This window comes from Balaenoptera musculus, chromosome 15 (assembly GCF_009873245.2).
Source record: "Balaenoptera musculus isolate JJ_BM4_2016_0621 chromosome 15, mBalMus1.pri.v3, whole genome shotgun sequence".
Classification (NCBI taxonomy): Eukaryota; Metazoa; Chordata; class Mammalia; order Artiodactyla; family Balaenopteridae; genus Balaenoptera; species Balaenoptera musculus.
Window position 1 is genome coordinate 13413979 of NC_045799.1, and position 20353 is coordinate 13434331.

Genomic DNA, 20353 nt, shown 5'->3' on the forward strand with positions numbered 1-20353 from the left:
CTACATATTCTGAAAGCTTCATCCTTAAAAGCAAACCAGCTTAACCATCAGTTTTTTACTTTAATAACAGAACAAAACTATCAATAGGAATTTTCTTTTAAAAGCATCTCTGTATAGCATGTGACCTATGCTAAAAAAATATTATCTTCTAAAAGTATGCTGTTTCACCAACATTAAATTCAAACTATTTAAGCTTTCAAAATTATAAATGCACTGATATTCTCCTATATATCATCATAAAACTAGTGACCTCCACATTTTAAATATATCACTAGTAATCTATCTTCTTTACATAGAAGGAATCTCTTAAAAGTTTAAAACCTAAAAAGAAAATAAAAAAGGAGTGAGGGACTAAGTGTGGTCAGATTATCTCAAGTAAAATAACTTTGGCTTTTCCACTTAAAACCAAAGCACTTCATTAGTCCAAAATAGCAGATCCACCAAAATTATGGCTTTCTTAGTAATCTTTAATTGCTCTTATAAGCTTGAGAGCAAAAACTGATTTCTGGGTGTATTGCTGTAAAATATCCATAAGTAACTCACAAATATTTAATGTACAAATAGAAAAGTGTAGATGGGTCTGGGTATAATTTTGAATTCTTTTTTTTAAAGAATAAAGTCTTTTTGATATAATCTTTCTTGACAAATGAAGACGATACGGTGCTGGAATTAACATTAACCCTATAATTACAAGTTGACTACTTACTCTAACAAAGACTGGATAGGTTTCCAAAAAATTGAGGTGAGTTTAATTAACATGTTATTGTCGAAACTCAGAAAAGTTTGAGGTAGACAGCACACCTTCTGAGGTCAGTGTCATGAAAAAAAGTAATTATATTTTCCCATAAAATTCCTTTATGGCATCACAGAACTCTTAGTATTCCGCAATGCATCAGCTACATTCTTTAACAGCTTCATTAAGATATAATTCACATATCATACACTTAAGGTATACAATTCAATGGCTTTTAGTACATCCGGAGTCGTACAATTGTCACCACAATCAATTTTAGAACATTTTAATTATTGCAAAAAGAAACCCAATACCCCTTAGCTGTCACTCCCCTAAGCCTCCCATTCCCCCCGCCTTACAAAACCTCTTTCACATCCCCACCCTAGGCAACCACTCATCTACTGTACTTTCTGTCTCTATGGATTTACCTATTCTGGACAGATCATGCAAGTGGAATCATACAATATCTAGTCCTTTGTGACTGGCTTAGCCTAAAAGTTCATCCATGTTGTAGCATATATCAGTACTTCATTTCTTTTTACTTCTGGATAATACTTCATTATATAGATATACTTTATTTATCCATTCATCACTTGATGAACATTTAGGTTGTTTCCAACCTATGAATATACATACTGTTATTATGAACAGTTAGTACAAGTTTTTATGTGGCCACCTATACTCTTAAATGAGAAACCATGAGCACTAATGAAAACAACTTTTGATGATATATATAAAGAAGCCTCCAAAGATTGCTAGTCAACAGGAAAAAGGCCAGGTTCTTAAAATTTTTTTTAAGTGGAAGCAGTTGTACAATTTTTAACTATGATTAATATGCTAAGGGCTCAAATGGTAAAAGTGAACAACATACAAGAACAGATGGGTAATGTAAGCAGAGAGATGGAAACTCTAAAAAAGCAAATGGGAGTATTAGAAACCAAAATCACTAACAGAAATGAAGAATCCTTTTGGTGAACAGAGCTGTGGTGGGGGTGGTGGAGGTGGATCAGTGAGCTTCAACACACACACACACGCACACGCACGCACACACACACACACACTGTCTCTCTCTCTCCCTCTTTCTGTCTCTCTTCCAAAACTGAAATACAAACAGGAAAAAGAAAAAGAACGGAATATCCAGGAACAGTAGAACAATTACAAAATAATACACACACAAGGGGATTACCATTTATATGAAATTCAAGAAAAGGCAAACTGTAGTGACTTAAAGCAGCCCAATGCCACCAGCTACCAGTAGAGGGGACAGATTGTAGAGGGGCACAAAAGAACTTTAGGGGGTGGTAGAAGTGTTTTCTATCATAATTGTGATAATGGTTACATTTGTCGAAACTCATCAAATTGTAAATTTAAGGTTGGTGAATTTTATTGTATGTAAATTACACTTTTATAAAGCTGTTTAAAAATTGAGTAAAAAGTTAGGTTAAGGAAAATCACAGTGCATACTGCAAATCCTGTGATAAACAATAAATGACTAGTATGAGATAAATTAGCTTATAAAACATAGGGCTATTTCAGCAAGAAAATTTACTTTTTTCTAAAGAAGTTCCACATGAAAAGTAAATTTATTACATCAGCAGTTAAAAATCAAGTTTATGTTTAAAAACTTTACAGCAATAACAATTCCCTATGCAACAAGAGACCTACACAAAAATGTTCACTGAAATATCATTCATACATCAAAAGCCAGAGGAAACTAATGTTCAATCCCAAATTTAAAAAATAAATTCTAACAAAGCCATATAAAAGAATACAATATAGTAGTAGCAAAAATAAATAAATCATACACAACATGGTAGAATCTTACAAGCAACCAAAAGTAAAAAAGCAAGTACATTACATTCATTATATTTTTGTAAAGCTACAAAACAAGAAAAACTAAACATTGTTCAGGAACACACACGTGATGGTTTCTCAAACGTTTTTAAAAAGCAACCACAATTAAAGATAACTGTGACTTCTGGGATAGCAGCAGGATGAGTTCATGAAGAAACACACAGGGAGCGGATACACCTAAAAACCTTCCAGTTCTTAAGTTCAAGTAGCAAGTTCACAGGTGTTTTTCAAAGTATACTTCAGGGACTTCCCTGGTGGTCCAGTGGTTAAGAATGTGCCTTCCAATGCAGGGGATGGGGGTTCAATCCCTGGTCAGGGAGCTAAGATCCCACAGGCCGCGGGGCAACTAAGCCCGCGCGCTCTGGAGCCTGCACGCCGCAACTAGAAAAGAGAAAACCCGCACGCCACAACTAGAGAGAAGCTTGCGTGCCACAACAAAAGATCCCACATGCCGCAACTAAGACCCAACGCAGCCGTAAAAATAAATAAAATAAAATAAAAATAAACAGAAAAACATCTTAAGTGGCACCCGATCCGATGTCCTCAAATTTCAGGGAAAAAAATAAATATAAAAGTAAAAACTGGGCTTCCCTGGTGGCACAGTGGTTAAGAGTCTGCCTGCCAATGCAGGGGACACGGGTTCGAGCCCTGGTCTGGGAAGATCCCACATGCCGCAGAGCAACTGGGCCCGTGAGCCACAACTACTGAGCCTGCGCATCTGGAGCCTGTGCTCCGTAACAAGAGAGGTTGCGATAGTGAGAGGCCCGCGCACCGCGATGAAGAGTGGCCCCCACTCGCCACAACTAGAGAAAGCCCTCGCACAGAAACAAAGACCCAACACAGTCAAAAAATAATAATAATAAATAAATAAATTTTTTTAAAAAAGTAAAAACTGAGTCTCTCTACTTTTCATGTCAATAATATTAACTGCATAGGTTTAATAAACATCTGTCAACCTATTTATCACGATAACTGAACAACCAAGTCCATATCATGAATGTCATAATTGAGATTATTCTCATTTAATCAGGCATGACAAGCCCATCATTAACAAGCAAAGACTTCACACTTTATAAGTCAATACCTATGGGCCTGGTACCTATTCTTGGCTTATAGGGACTAGCCTCAAAAGTAGGCCAGAGACTTAGTAAATCTGAGGAACAGGGAGAGGAGATGACTTCACTCATATTTATAGGACTGCAAGTGAAATCTAGAAGTTTGTTTGGACTGGTTTCCTAGTCTCAAGATATACAAGAACAAATAAAAGAGACTTTAGAAATGCAATCCTATATTCCTCAGGAAAACTTCCAGAGAGAAATTAATCCTCTGGTCTCAGAAGTTGTTCAATAAAATACGCTCAGGGACTTCCCTGGCGGTCCAGTGGTTAAGACTCCGCGCTTCCACTGCAGGGGGCACAGGTTCGATCCCTGGTAGGGGAACTACTGATAAGATTCCCGCATGCTGTGGCCAAAAAAATAAATAAAATAAAATACGCTCAAAGAAGCTTATATGGTTAATAAAGACATCTTTCTGTACCTTTTTGCAAAGGATGAAAAGAGGCTTTTTTTTTTTTTTTAAATGAACTCAAGAATCAACTGTGGGACTTCTATTTTAGACCAAGAGAGAATAATAGGATTCATCCCACCATGAACTGAACAAATTATAAGAACAAACTATATTCAGATACCAGAGAACAAGCAGTGAAAAACTGTGGTCCCTGAGATCAGGAAAACAATTGGGAGTTGGGGGGAGATGGACCAATATGACAACATGAGCCCTACTACCAGCCAGGCTTCCTACCAGGAAGCAATTTTTCCAGATCACAGCACAAGGATAAGGAACCCAAACAGAGCCCAGCAATCTTGCTGAATGGACAAGATAATAACCAGAATTCAGGATGGCCAAGCTGGATATATTCTGCACGGCAGTTTCTCAGAGTGACTGACAAAACTGTAGGGACTAACAAACTGACCCTGAAATTTGTATCAAAAGATTTAGATTGGGCTTCCCTGGTGGCGCAGTGGTTGAGAATCTGCCTGCCAATGCAGGGGACACGGGTTCGAGCCCTGGTCTGGGAAGATCCCACATGCCGCGGAGCAACTAGGCCCATGAGCCACAATTACTGAGCCTGCGCGTCTGGAGCCTGTGCTCCGCAACAAGAGAGGCCGTGATAATGAGAGGCCCGCGCACCGCGATGAAGAGTGGCTCCCGCTTGCCGCAACTAGAGAAAGCCCTCGCACAGAAACGAAGACCCAACACAGCCATAAACAAGCAAACAAACAAATAAATAAATAAACCCAAAGTTTAAAAAAAAAAAAAATAAAAAAGATTTAGATTACCCAGAGCAATCATGGCAAAGAAGAAAAAGTTGAAAGACTCACATTACCTACTTTCAAAACTTACTATAAAAGCTGCAGGAATCAGGACAATATATGTGGGCATAAGGACTGATATACAAATCAATGGCCAGAATAAAGACCAGAAATAGATCCTGATTTTATATATATGTATATATGTGTGTGTATATATATATATACATATATATATGTAAGTATGTATATATGTATGTATATATGTTTGTGTATGTATTTATGTAACACACACACACACACAGAGTTAGTTGATTAAGTTACCAAAAGCAATGCAATGGGAAAAGGAGAGTCTTTTCAATAAATAGCCATGGAATGGAATGTCAATATTTTAAAAAACTGATCCTCAATCCTTTCTTCACACCATATGCAAAAATTAAATCAAAATGGATCACAGACCTAAATATAAAGCTAAAACTATAGAACTTCTACAAGAAAACAAAGCAGAAAAATCTTCATAACCTTACAATAGGCAAAGATCTCTTAGTACATTAAAAAAGGATTAATCCTAAGAGAAAAAAATTGATAAATCAAGAAAATGAAAAGGGAAGACAAAGCCCAGAAGAAAATACTCTCAAAATATATCTGAAAAGGATTTGTATCCAGAACATTTTTTTTTAACTCATACAATAAGAAAACCACCCAATTTAAAAAATGGGCAAAATTTGAACAGACACTTCATAAAAGAAGAGATATATGTGGAACTTGAACTCTCATATATTGCAGGTGGAATATAAAATGGTAAGCCACTTTAGAAAACAGTTTCAATTTCTTATAAATATAAGCACACCCTTAACAGAAGACCCTGCAATTACACTCCTGGGTATTTACTCAAGAAGGAAAAAAAAAAATCCAAACAAAGACTTGTACTTTAATGTTCCTGTAAGCTTTATTCATAGCAGCCAAAAATAGGAAACACAATGGAATACTACTCAGCAATAAAAAGAAAGTAACTTCTGACACAAAAATGTGGATCCATCTAAAAAAACAGGCTGAGGGAAAGAACTTTTACAGTGTGACTGTGGGGAAACAGGCTCTCTCACATAATGATGGTGGGAATCCATATGGTATAATCCTTATAGAGTGTAATTTGACAATATCTAACAAGAACTACATATGCATTTACCCCCCAACCTAACAATCTCACTTCCAAGAATTTATCCTGAAGGTACAACCCCAACAATATAAAAATATATACTCATGAGGTTATTCGCTGCAGCATTATTTTAATCGCAAAATACTGGAAACAACCTAGATAATATCCATACATAGGAAACTGACTGAATAACCTACATGCACATAATGGAAACTATACATCTGTGTAAAAAATAAATGAGACTGGGGCTGGGAAAAGAGGCAGTGAGGAATTGGTGTTTAATGGGCACAGTTTTCAGTGTAGGGAGATGAAAACATTCTGGAGATGGATGGTGGGGACAGCTGCAAACAGTGTGAAGGGACTTAATGCCCCTGAGCCGCACACTTAAAAGTGGTCAGAATGGTGAGTTTTATGTTATGTAAAGTTTACCATGATTTTTAAAAATGAATAGGAAAGATCCCTTTGGCGTGATATGGCATTATTTCCAGGAGATATCAGTAAGTGAAAAGAGCGAAGAGCAAAAGAATGTATATAGTATGCTACCTTTTGTGAAAACAAAAAGAAAAAATAAAATATATTATACATATATCTGCTTGTCATTACAAAAAGAAACACAAGGAAATACTTCAGAAAACACTGAAGATAGTTTCCTCCAAGAATGGGGAAAATGGGGTAGAAAGGATACAGAAGGGAATGTGTATCTTCTGTAAAATTTTGACTTTGGAAAATGTGTTCATATTCTACATAATCAAAACATAACCAATCAGAATGGGAAGGAGCATTTTAAAACAAACTGAAACTCAAGCATACAAATAAATAAATCTCATTTCATTTCAAACAAATACCATAACTACATTATGCAGAAAGTAAGGGTGGGAAATAAAACTGGGGAAGGAAGGGAAGGTAGGAGGAGGGAGGACTAATTCAAGTAATTTAAGAATACAGGATTTTACACCTGAAACTAACACAACATTGTAAATCAACTCTCCTCTAATAAAAAGTAAAAAAAGAAATACAAATATGCAAATCTTACAAAAAAGGTGGGGGGGGACTTCCCTGGTGGCACAGTGGTTAAGACTCCACACTCCCAATGCAGGGGGCCTGGGTTCAATCCCTGGTCAGGGAACTAGATCCCACATGCATGCCGCAACTAAGAGTTCTCATGCCACAACTAAGGAGCCCGCCTGCCACAACTAAGACCCGGCACAACCAAATAAATAAATTAAATAAATTAACTATAAATATAAATCAATCAATCAATAATTAAAAAAGAATCCAGGATTTACTCTCAGTCTTGGGCAAGACAGTTATGGGGAAGTGGAGAACTATATACAAATTCTTCACTCACCTTAAGTAAGTTTGTTTACTGTAGTGAAATGGTCAAGCAATTCTGAAATTATTTTAGATGTATTATAGGATAGAACAAAACAGTAAATGTACTGACAATGTTGGGAACCAGAGTTCTCATGGCATAAAAACGAACATAAAGGGACTTCCCTGGTGGCGCAGTGGTTAAGAATCCGCCTGCCAAAGCAGGGGACATGGGTTCAATCCCTGGTCCGGGAAGATCCCACATGCCGCGGAGCAACTAAGCCCATGCCCTACAACTACTGAGCCTGCGTTCTAGAGTCCGCGAGCCAAGACTACTGAGCCTGTGCTCTAGAGCCCACAAACCACAACTACTGAGCCCGTGCACCGCAACTACTGAAGCCCGCGCACCCTAGAGTCCATGCTCCGCAACAAGAGAAGCCACCACAATGAGAAGCCTGCGCGCCGCAACGAAGAGTAGCCCCCGATCGCCGCAACTACAGAAAGCCCGCACGCAGCAACAAAGACCCAATGCAGCCAAAAATAAATAAAATTTTTTTAAAAAAACGGACATAAAAATATGAAATGAGAGGTGCAAAGAATGAACCCTGTAGATGTGGAGTGAAATTGGACATACTGACATAAACTCATGATTTCTAAACTACATATATTCATGTTGCTATGAACGTGTATATACGAACAAGTATGTTTATGTATGTACGTGTATAGACATTCATATATTTCCTAGCTGTGTCCACTGTAAGGGTCAAGAAGAGAAGACAACCCAGAAGCAACAAGGACACCTACCCTCCACCACCCAGGGATCTTGGTCTCTAATACTGTTCTCCACAAGGAACAGGAGTGTGATTAAAAGAGCTCCACTGGGAATGGAATGAGAAAATGACCATTTTGGAACCATTACGGTAAAAAATTAGATCAGACAAGAATCATCAATGAATGCTAAATCTAGGGCAAATTGTGACGAGAATCGTGGTACCAGCATTGTCTCCCCCACAGACTGCTTACTGCTTGCAAAAGAAGGAAAAACTATACAGTGGAGAAATCTGGCAACACCTTGGCCAAGTGATCAAAGTTAACATCCCAATGAGGGACAGAAGACACCATGTGCCTCCAGAAGTTGTGCATCTTTCTCGGGGGATCACATCACCTATGCAGTATTGCAGCCAAGAACGCATAACCACATTCTAATTGCAAGAAAACTTCAGACAAACAGAAAATGAAGAACATTCTAATAAGGGAGGGGAAGGGTTGTGTTCTTCAAAAATGTCAATGTCATAAAAGACAAAGAAAGGCTGTGGAAATATACCAGGAAAAGGGAGGCTAAAGAAAAATAATAACTACATGCAGTATCTGACCAGAGACTGGTTTCTGTTACAAGAAGCAAGGGAAATGCTGTGAGTGACCTTATTAGGTCAACTGACAAAATTGGAATATTTTGTCTGGATACATTTGTATCGACATCCATTTATGAAGCTCATAACTATACAATGGTTATATGAGAGAATGACCCTATAAAGCAGAAATATTAGGGGAAAGAAGCACACTATACATAACATACCCTCAAATAGTTCAGAAGAGAGAGAAAGAGAGAGAAGGAAAGAGTAAAAGCACACATGAATGCAAATAATAAAACCAGAGAGTGTATCTGGCTAAAGGATATCTAGATGTTTTTCATACTCTTATTTTTGTAACTTTTGTAAATTGGAAATTATTTCCAAATAAAGTTTTTTTTTTTAAGATAAATACTATGGAGATAGTTCTCTACTATGTTCAGAATATAATGGGTATATACCATAATTAATTGAAGGATTTTATAGGGAAATAGCAAGAGCTGAGGATGGAGGCTTAGATAAATTCCCAAAGGACTGTTTCAAATACAAGAGAAGGGAGTTTGTACTTTTTTTTTCTGTAAGCCAGGGACCAGTAGCACAAAGCTTAGAACAGAAAAGAGGCTTGGTTAAAGGGGTATATTTAAGAAAATTTTCTAGCAAACTTTCAAGTAGGCAGAAACACTATAGATAAGAAACAGTTAAGGGACATTTGGACAAACACAAGCATGAAATTAAGGGGTCTTGGCCTAGGAAGCTAAGATTGGTAACAGAAAGTTGAACAAATACAGGAGACATGAAAACAGAAAACCAGATAAGACCTGTTTACTAAAAATATCAAAGGGGGGTAGGATTCAAAGATGACTCACATTTCAAGCCTAGCTAACCAAGAGAATAATAATGTTACCAGCAAAAAGAAATTTAACTAGCTAAGAAAAGCATAACCGCTTTCTTAGCTATCAGACAACTTTTCTATTCTCATTTTTCCTATTCTGATGCAATAATAAAAGTCAGGAGAGGAGTTAGATGAAATGTTGCACACCAGCACAAGCAATCCGGTGAAACTGGTCTTCACAAGGTGAAATAGTCAAAATGGGTGGGGCTGATTCAGATTTTGACTATGTGCCATTAAAATATTCACACATAAGGAAACAGTGGGCAGGTGATAGCGTCTCATATTAAACCGTAACATACAGTTCCGACCCTTCCCCCAAAATTTGTTTGTATATAGAATACACATATATATTCACTTATTCCAAGTCCCTTCATTCAACTAATAGTATTATTAAAGAGGAGAGCATGACACATAAAATAAGCTTAAGATTAAACCATGAATCACGAAGAGGGCAGTACCTTCAGAGGGTGAAGTCAGAAAATTACAAAAGATCCAAAGTAAAACTGAATTACCTGGCTAACCAGTCAGATGATGTTCAAGTAGGAGTTTATTTTTATTGGTCTCTGACTCCACTGTTCAGCAAGTATTTTGATCCTGAGAACAAAAAAAAAAAAAAAAAAAAAGAAAAAGAAAAGGGTGTTGATTTTTTTATTGCCCTTTCTTTATATAAGTACTATTATTAGTCACACACAAAATAACTTTTCCCACCTTTCCCTTCCCTGGACATAAGAAGCAAACAATAACAACAAAAAGCTATCAAGGGCTTCCCTGGTGGCGCAGTGGTTGAGAGTCTGCCTGCCAATGCGGGGGACACGGGTTCGAGCCCTGGTCTGGGAGGATCCCACATGCCGCGGAGCGGCTGGGCCCGTGAGCCACAATTGCTGAGCCTGCACGTCTGGAGCCTGTGCTCCGCAACGGGAGAGGCCACGATGGTGAGAGGCCCGTGCGCCGCGATGAAGAGTGGCCCCCACTTGCCGCAACTGGAGAAAGCCCTCGCACAGAAACGAAGACCCAACACAGCCATAAATAAATAAATTTAAAAACAAACAAACAAACAAAAAGAAATACAACCAAATTAATTTAAAAAAAAAAAAAAGCTATCAAGTATAAGGCCTCTTCCTGGGAATTTGAGCTCGATGCCTTATTTTGCCATATATTACTACTTCTGCTAAAAAATATTTTTTTTAAATAAAAAAAATAAAAATCAAGCAGGGCATACACAATACAGTCTGTCACAGTTTGTAAACATGGATAACACAAAGTGGAGATAAAGGAGATCACCTTCAAGTCCTGAAAAGTGATGAAACCAGCTGGGTAATTTGACTTGGGACGTTCCCACCAGTCCAAAAGGAATGTTCAACAAATTAACAATTTAAAATAATATAGGACTTCCCTGGTGGCGCAGTGGTTAAGAATCTGCCTGCCAATGCAGGGGACATGGATTCGAGCCCTGGCCTGGGAATATCCCACATGCCGCGAAGCAACTAATAAGCCCGTGCACCACAACTACTGAAGTCCGCACACCTAGAGCCCGTGCTCCGCAACAAGAGAAGCCACCACGATGAGAGGCCCGTGCACCACAACGAAGAGTAGCCCCTGCTCGCCGCAACTAGAGAAAGCCCGCACGCAGCAATGAAGACCCAATACAGCCATTAATTAATCGATTAATTGATTAATTGATTAATTAAATATAAATATCCTGTCAGAAGCTAATTAAATACTGAAGTCCAAAAAAGATAAATACCCACCAGATGGATGGATAAAGCAAGCAAGGAGAAGGGTAAAGCAAAAAAAAGCCCTGGATATTTTCTTCCCCTCTACGAAAGGGTGCATCATTTGAGTCACCAACAAAAAATAATTTTAAATGGGAGACAGGTAAGTGAGGGGCAGTTCTTCAAAATAAACTGCAATAAATACATGAACATAAAGAACATCAGACTTTGCACTTGAGGATATGTGGAGCAGGCTCTAGTGCAACAAAAAAGTGAGCCAATAAAAACATTCAAAGATTCAAAGATTCAAAATCACCTTATGATTTTCCAAATGTATCAATAAAGCAACAATCTAACTATTGCTAATTCTAGAGATATCTATAAAGACAAGAACCATAACTATGCCCTTAAATTAATAGCGGAATTGGCAGGTCTGTTGAGAAAGGATGGAAGAAAAAAATGATATATTCACAAGTTCCAAGTAACAAATACATCACAGCCATGGCCAATCCGCATGTAGCATATAGAAGACAACCAACCACAATCTAGCTGCATGATGTGAAGGGTCTGTTGCACTTTTGAAACTCAAATTAAAGGTGCGAAAATGGGGGAATGGGGGTTGAGGATGGAAGGACATCACATTATAATGTGGATCACAAAGGGAGAAGAGGAAAATCCAGGTAATCTATCAGTGCCATGCAATTAAAGTTATAAAAGGAACTGATATATCTAGTACCAGGTCTATTGATAAGCACAGTAGTCTCTAGCTTATAACTGAGAAACATGCCAGAAGTAAGGTGGTTCTTGGACTACATCTTCCAATCCACAATAGTATAGCTAGTTGTTAGCATAATGGCTAAAGGGCAGAAGCTTCAGAGCCCACCAGATCTAGACTCAACCAACTCCCAGCTCTCTCACTTACTGGTTAGGTACCCCTGGGTCAACTAAAGACATCTTTGAGCCTTAGATTTCTCATCTTAAAATGGCTATCACACCTCCTAAGGCTCTTGCGAACGTTAAGTGAAAATGCTTAAATTACTTATTAGTACCTAGTATATAAATGCTCAATAAATAAAAACAATTATTAGCCAAACAAGACTATCTGACACATAATATAACAAGAATTACCAAGCACAGTGAAATAAAAAAAATAAGAGAAAACACAATCATCAGTTTTAGTTTTTAAATGAATTCAATGTTTTATAACGTGAATTTTTTTTAATTTTTATTTTACTTATTTATTTTGGCTGCATCGGGTCTTAGTTGTGGCCCACAGGATCTTCATTGTGGCACACAGGATCTTTAGTTGCGGCATGTGGACTTCTTAGTTGCGGCACGCATGCAGGATCTAGTTCCCGGACCGGGGATCAAACCCAGGGCCCCTGCATTGGGAGCATGGAGTCTTACCCACTGGACCACCAGGGAAGTCCCTATAACTTGAATTTTTATATCCAATTTAATTAGAGGACAGTGAAGGGGGAAAAGGTAGGCAGAAGTCCTGTAAAGAAAATCCAAGGTTTTCTGGCCCTAATTTTAAATCAAGTTTCACTTCAGAAATGGTTCTTTTGTTGTTGCCCCTTTTGGGGGTCTAACGGGGGTCAGTGGGGTGGCATTAGTACCTAAGAACAAGAGGGGTGGGAAGGAAAAGGAATTTGAGTCAGAATGTACCTAGTACCCTAATGACTAACCCGGGAAACAAGTCTGCTGCCTAACGTGAAAGGTTGGCGAGAGAGCTTAATACTCAAATATTGTTGTACTGCTGGAGAGAACTATCCAAAGGAGTGCTGACCCAGCCAATCTGTACCCCATAACCCCCAGGACCCAAAGGAACACCGTCTACAAAATTCTCCTCTCCCAGGAGGTATGCAGTTGGATTAGAGAGGTCCCCAAATAGTCAAAGATCAATGACTGGCTTGCCTACCAAGAACCTGCAAGGAGCAGATGGTCTAAAAAGTACTATATACCAGGATCCCGTAAAGTATGGAACTGTTGGGGAACTGCAGTTAACTTGCCTAGAACCAAGATTCTTCAAAGGCAACAATCAAAGCAGATTTCCTGGGACTGTACTTATTACCTTCATCAAAAATAAGCTTATCCTGGGAATTCCCTGGAGGTCCAGTGGTTAGGGCTCTGCGCTTTCACTGTGGAGGGCTCAGGTTCAGTCCCTGGTTGGGGAACTAAGATCCCGCAAGCCGCGCGCCACAGCCAAAAAACAACCTTATCCTTACCCCTTTTCGTAGTTTGGACTTTAGTCAATCACACACACACAGTCAAATCAGACCGACATAAAAATTGAATGACACAACCCCAAAATATTAAATATCGCAGTGGGGGAGGGGGCAGGGTATGACATTAATTTTTCTACTATAAATAACATAAAGGTGACTGATGAGATCCATATTATCAAAACCTGCACCACTAGAAAGCTATCGGGGCTTGGGGGAGATCAAACTGAGCTTCGTTAATAGCTAGTCTGAGGTGTGCCTTGAGGCCAGAACAAAGAATCAAACTGGGGGAGGGGAGATGACAGAGAGGAAAATCCAAACTACATGATACTGATGCTTGGAAACATCAACTGGACAAAAAGAGGCCGCTGAATATTACTGAATGTGTTTTTCTTTTGCTGTTGAACATAGAAGGGGGCAAGGATTCTACTACTAATCATATTAAACTCATTGTTCTTTCCATGCTGCTGCAGGCAGGACTCCCAGGTACTCCCTCCTCAGTTCCCTAAAATCATAGAGATGGGGAATCACCATCTTTGGGAAAAGCCAGCTGTTGCCCACTCATCTTCAAAGCACTACAGAGTAAGTTTGTGCACCAACTAAATGTCAGGTTACTTAAAGATTACATAATATTGGCATACACTAAAAATTTTTTTGCAGTTGAGATTATTTACCAAGCAATAAATATATCCTTTGTCAAAACTGTAACACCAGATTTTACTTGCAACAATCAACTGCAACCAATTTGTAGCTATAATGAAAGGGGAAAAAAGGATATAAGTTTAATACCATATGAAAATTTAAGGGCTTCCCTAGTGGTGCAGTGGTTAAGAATCTGCCTGCCAATGCAGGGGACACAGGTTCGAGCCCTGGTCCGGGAAGATCCCACATGCCGCAGAGCAACTAAGCCCATGGGCCACAACTACTGAGCCTGTGCTCTAGAGCCCACAAGCCACAACTACTGAGCCTGCGAGCCACAACTACTGAAGCCCACATGCCTAGAGCCCGTGCTCTGCAACAAGAGAAGCCACCACAATGAGAAGTCCGTGCACCGCAACGAAGAGTAGCCCCTGCTCGCCACAACTAGAGAAAGCCTGCGCACAGCAACAAAGACCCAACATAGCCAAAAATAAATAAATAAATAAATTTATTTTAAAAAAAGAAAATTTAAAATTATATAAAAAGATGCTACTGTTTTTGAAGCTGTATAAACTTAACTCAATAAAAAGAATTTTCTCTTTAAAATTTATTATTTAGCCCATAATTATGTGTTCAAGTAAATAAGGAAAAATGTATTTGGTACCCAAGAGACCATTGGTAATACACTGATGACAAACTTTCAAAAATACCATAATCTTTTTGACAAGGGGAGCAGGAATTATTTCAAATTACAGCATACACAGGCCTAGTAAAGTAAGGACAGGGTTAAAAAAAAAAAAAAAAAAAAAAAAAAACCTGACATGTATTACCACCTATCCTGTGATGTACACTAGAAAGGAGCAAGCTGATTTGTCGTAATTTATTCTACACAGTCATTTAATAAGTTATAATAAATGTTTAGTTCTATGTGGAGCCAACCTGAAAATTTAAATGAGGCAGTTAAAAAAGAAGCCTTGATTTCAGAAAACCTAGTTTTTGGAAGTTCAGATTCATAAAGTGATCTTGTGGGAGGCATCTAATTCACTTAAATTTTTGTTCTGCACCTATTAGATGTCAGGCGCTACACAGGCACTCAAAAGTATAAGCAAAATACGGTTCCTGCTGCTAATTAGGAAAGGAGAAGCAGGTACGAATAACCACTATAGTTTCCGAAATGAAAACTGTGTTCATTCAGTAAGCATCTGCTGAGCATCAACCTGCTACACTGCACCAGAGACCAGGGATACAAGGAAGAACCAGAAGATGAAGACACAGACTCTGATAATAATATTAAAGGAGAGAAGTGAGAAGGGCAGCCCTGCCTTTTTCATAGGATTGCTGTGGTAACTATAAAGCACATTTACACGTGAATGAAAGACAAATCCAAAACCATTTACCTCAGCCAAGAAAAAATAAAGGGGGGGAGAAAGAATTATTAACAAAATTTGAATATACAGATAACTTCTGCAATTATTTTCCATAGTTAGAACCGAAATGCCATTTGAGTTTCTTTATAACAAAAGACAAAAGCAAAGAAGAAAAAACTTTTGTAAAATGTTAGTTATTTGTGTAAAAATCGTGAGAGACAGAGGAAACATTAATGGGGTGTATAAAGGTTGCTGAATATGAAAGCTATTTTTAACTCAACACATTCAGGAAATCATGCCATACGTTTTGCTTGCACTAAGATACTATCCACTGATGAACAATGGCAGTAAATATAACCATTCTGCATTTTTTAAATTACCTTGAGATTAAGGAGAAAACTAAAATAATCCGGTTGGCAGACCAGTTTATTAACAAGCCCCATATCTCTGGCTGAGCTGTAGTTAGTAATGACATGGTTGCTAAAACAGGCATGAAGCCAGCCGCTTGCTGGTGCTTGTTCCACCTCCCTCTCCCCCATCTCCTGGAAAAACTGCATGCAGTGCTGCACGATCACACAAAATAAATACAGGAAAGGGGGTGGGAGGGGTTGGGTGGAGAGGTGAGCTGAGGCTCTGGGCTCCACCAGTGGAAGGCGTTCCACAAGAATTGCTACAGGGTCAAAAGTTTACAGTGGTTTCAATTTCACCTTTTAGCAGCCAATCAGGAAACAGAGACTGTACGCTGACCCTCAGGCTGCAAATGAACATTAACTCATTGGCCACCAAGATTGCCTGTATTCCTTTTCTTGCAAGGCTTTCCTTTTTCCCTTTTTTTTTTTTTTGGAGGAGGGGGGATGGTAGCAGAGGAGGAGGCAAAGAACATTTTAAGTTCAAGGTGATGATTTTATTGAAGACCATGTATTTTAAACAGGTATTTGAGGGGAGAAATGATCGAGTAATTTTCCTTGAAATTATCCTGTAGTATCTAACAAACCAATCATTAATGCTGGTATGGAGACAAAGAGTGAACTTAGGCAAGTTAAAGAGATAGATTTATCTCCACGAGTCTGCAATTCTAAGAACAATTTATAATATGATGAAAGATAATGCTGGTTATGTTTCCAGTAAATGCTTTAAAAATAACTCAGATATTGAAGACATTTAATCAAAGTATTTATCTAACCCCAATTTTTTATTTGCATAGATTCTCCACCTCCTCTCCTAATCATTAATATAAACGTGCAACATGCCTGTACTTTTCATACTGTACATCTACCAAAATGCAGGTACAGCTCCTAAGGTTTAAGCTTTCTTTTCCTGTATTTCTCTCCTCAAACAGTTCGGTACACAGAAGTGACTATGTACAATAAACTCAAGAGTGAACCCCTTGGCAATAGACTCAACTACTATCCAATTCTTTTTTTTTTAATGTAAATTTCTCCCAAATGCAGAAAACATCAGTAAACTAATCCATTACTCTTTCCAACATTCTATATTTAACATTGATCAAGGTTAAAATGAACATCTGTACTATACACACCTTAACCACCCTACATTTAAAAACTAGATTTCTGTGACGCGTTACATGATAAAAGTGAAAAAGTGAAACTGCTCTATCATAATGATCAGTTAAATACTAATAAGCAATTGTGTGAATTTGTAGTTAGAATATTTCTCATTAATACAATAGGTGGTCGAATTTTAGCAGTCTTGTTGACTTAATTTTAAGTTATATTTATAAGGCCCTGTAGGTGGTACCACTACCTAAGAAAATGATTCCGTGTAGGGCATTAGTCTTCTTACCCAAACCAACAGAGTAAGACACCACAGTCATTTCTGAACACTCAAAGATAACCAATATACAAAAGTATCTTACTTAATATATAACTACTAAAGGGCCCCAAAATAAATTCATAGGTATAAATTTTCCACAGCAATTTAATGTAGTTAAGATAGTAAATAAACTTGATCCTAATGTAGAGGGATTTTTTTTTTAATTCAGCATTAAAACAAGTAATTTTCTAGTAACAACTCCCAAACCTTCATGATCTAGGTTTATGCATATTTGTCTATAAAGAGTCTTTACTTTTAAAATCTAGGTGTTTTTTTAAACATGGTTTGCAGAAGCTTTTTTAATGTATTAAATTGGAGGAGTCTGTACATCTTCTTTTTACAAGATGGCCTCATTCTGAAAGAAAATGGATGCGATAAAATTTTACATCAAGTCAGCATGTTAGCAAGAAGCTTTTTGTGTGTTCTGAATTTGATTAATACAAGCCAAGGTCACTTCCTGAAAGATGCCTACCATTGCAGCTGCAGGCAAACTAGGCTCCAGTGTAAAGCTGGGGGAAGGGAAATGGGTGATGGCATTTATTAACACTGAGATGGGCTTCCATCTCCACCAGCAGCAATTTAAGGAGGGGGAACAAGAAGATCCCAGAATTCCTGGCATATAAAGATTAAAATATTTGCACTCCTTAATATTTAAAAACAGAAATTTAATCAATATATAATACTCATGTCAAAATTACATCAAAGATATCCTCAACACTACAATACATTAAAACATTTCACTTAATGCTATACAAATCATCTAACACCAGACACTAAAGTAAACTTAGCATTCAACACAAAACGACCTGTACTTGCTATGCAAAACGCCTACAAAGGCAGATACAGGCCCTTGAAGAAAATAGAATCAGAGATTCAAATTTCTCTTATCTAAAACTAACAGTGGCCTAAAAGTCATGAAAGCAGAAATCCAAAACACAAAAGTCTGTATTGCAAAGTATCTGCAAAAGTTTTGTACTGTAATTCAATTTAATTTTCTTCTTACCAGCACGAATACAAATATTATGTCTCTGTACTCAAAAACATCATCAAAATATACATTATCAGCAACCAGAACAAACCTTCTCCCTGAATAATTAATAATAGCAAAATTTAACTGAGCAGTTACTATGTACAGCTAGGAAACTATATTAAGTACTTCACCTGTCCTCTTTGAAGTCCATATACATTTCAACTAACTGGATAAAATATTAGGTAGAGTCTGGAAATCTACATACTCCTTATAATTTTCTGTATGTAACCTTGGACAAATTAGATTGATTTTGTGTGCCTCATTTTTCCTACCCACCAAATGGAAGATATGCCTGAACCAAGATTTTCCAGAGATATATCATCAGCAAACGTGCTTTTAATGATTGTACAGTAAACACAAAACCTGGCCTTTTTTTTTGTTTTAAAATCATCAACATGTTCAAAGCCATTTTCTATTTTCTACATAAATTGAGAATATAATTTTGTCCCTCCCTTATGCTCCCCACCCTTTCATTCTGATTGAAGTTTGGTTCAACTTCAACAACAACAAAAATAAACAGATATTACATGTGCAAGTTCAAACAAATTGATGCTTTTTTTTTTTTTTTTAAGTCTTATACCTTTCAGCGACTGGCAGAAAAAAGCTATCATTTAATGGGCACAGAGCTTTCTATATACCTAAAGGGCTTTTTTAAATCATCTTAGGAAAAGGAAGGCAACCAAGCAAAAAATACTATGAGAAGTCCTGAATTCAGAGAATCTAGTAGTAGTATCTAGTAGTATGGCCAAGGAAGGCATTCAGAAGAATTCAACAAGACCTAATCATATGCCTTTGAGATGGAACAAACTCTAAAAACAGACTAAGGGTAAAATTAGTTATTCATACTCCTTCTCCCCAAGACATCTTGTGAAACACTGAGGGGGAATAAATTTTTCCTCAATTTCTCCTATCCTCTATATTCTTTCTTTCCATCACATGACTTATTCCAAAAATAACTCAGAACAAAGCATAGAGTTAAACAGTAGGTAGCTAGCTTCTTGCCACAGACCAACCAGGGTATGGAAGGTGCAATTTTCCCTCGCATCTCCAACTAAATCATTCTTCTCGCCTGGTTTTATCCAAGTACCCAATGCAGTCCTCACTTGGCAAATAAGACAAACTAAATTGGGGATACAGCAGTAGTTGCCTGGTCTTCCTCCCGTACTAATGCAGCTTCTGTGCCAAAAATAGAACCTAAAAGGAAATACTGACTATAAAATAAAAATAAACAAAATATTGGCCTGCATGTCTTCTTGCTCTGTCAGAGTGGTTCACAGACATAAATTTGAGAATCACTCTTTAAGATTCACAGAGTGTTTAAAAAAAAAAAAGATTCAAATATTTTTTATGGCTTCAAACCAGATGGACCAGCTATCCCATAACTGAAAATTTCTGTTTAAAAAAAATACAAAGTAGTATGACACATAAAATGGTATTATTAATCAGTAATAATGCAGCTATGGCCATATGCTTATTCTTTGAAAAGCACATTAGACTATAAGCCCCAAATGCACCTCTCAAGTGAAAAAGCCAATATGTTGTCATTACATTCACTTCACAATGTTTGCTGAAATTATATCATATTCCACAGGACTGCTATTCCAGGTTCTGTGGATACAATGGTAAACAAGGCACAAGGCCCTCACAGAAGTCCTTAAATTCAGAGAGCCTCATTCCTGGGCAAAGGAAGGTGCTCAGAGGAGTTCAAAAAGACCTAAGCAATGAGATAAAATAAACCCTAAAGATGGACAAAGGATAAAATCACAGAGCTAACGTTTTACTGGATATTAACAATACACAAGATATTTCCAGAAGGTATTTCCAGAAAGTGATTAAGCCATAAAGGAAATAAATAGGGTGTGTGATATAAAAGAGGAGGGAGGTAGGAAGAGGGAAGTAATTTCAGGTCAGGGAAGGGCTCTCTGAACATGCAACATTTAATC

At 37.6% G+C, this 20353-nt stretch overlaps 1 protein-coding gene across 6 annotated transcripts in view; it reads right to left on the bottom strand.

Annotated features, from left to right (window-relative positions):
- The window catches only part of NCOA3 (nuclear receptor coactivator 3), a 122169-nt gene that overhangs the window by 49449 nt on the left and 52367 nt on the right, over positions 1-20353 (bottom strand). For 5 of the 6 annotated variants that reach the window (XM_036825433.1, XM_036825427.1, XM_036825430.1 and 2 more), the window contains one exon: positions 10117-10198. The exons of the other annotated variant lie outside the window; for it this stretch is intronic. The gene's annotated coding sequence lies outside the window, so the exon portion shown is untranslated. The remainder of the gene's footprint in view (positions 1-10116; positions 10199-20353) is intronic. 6 annotated transcript variants of the gene reach the window in all.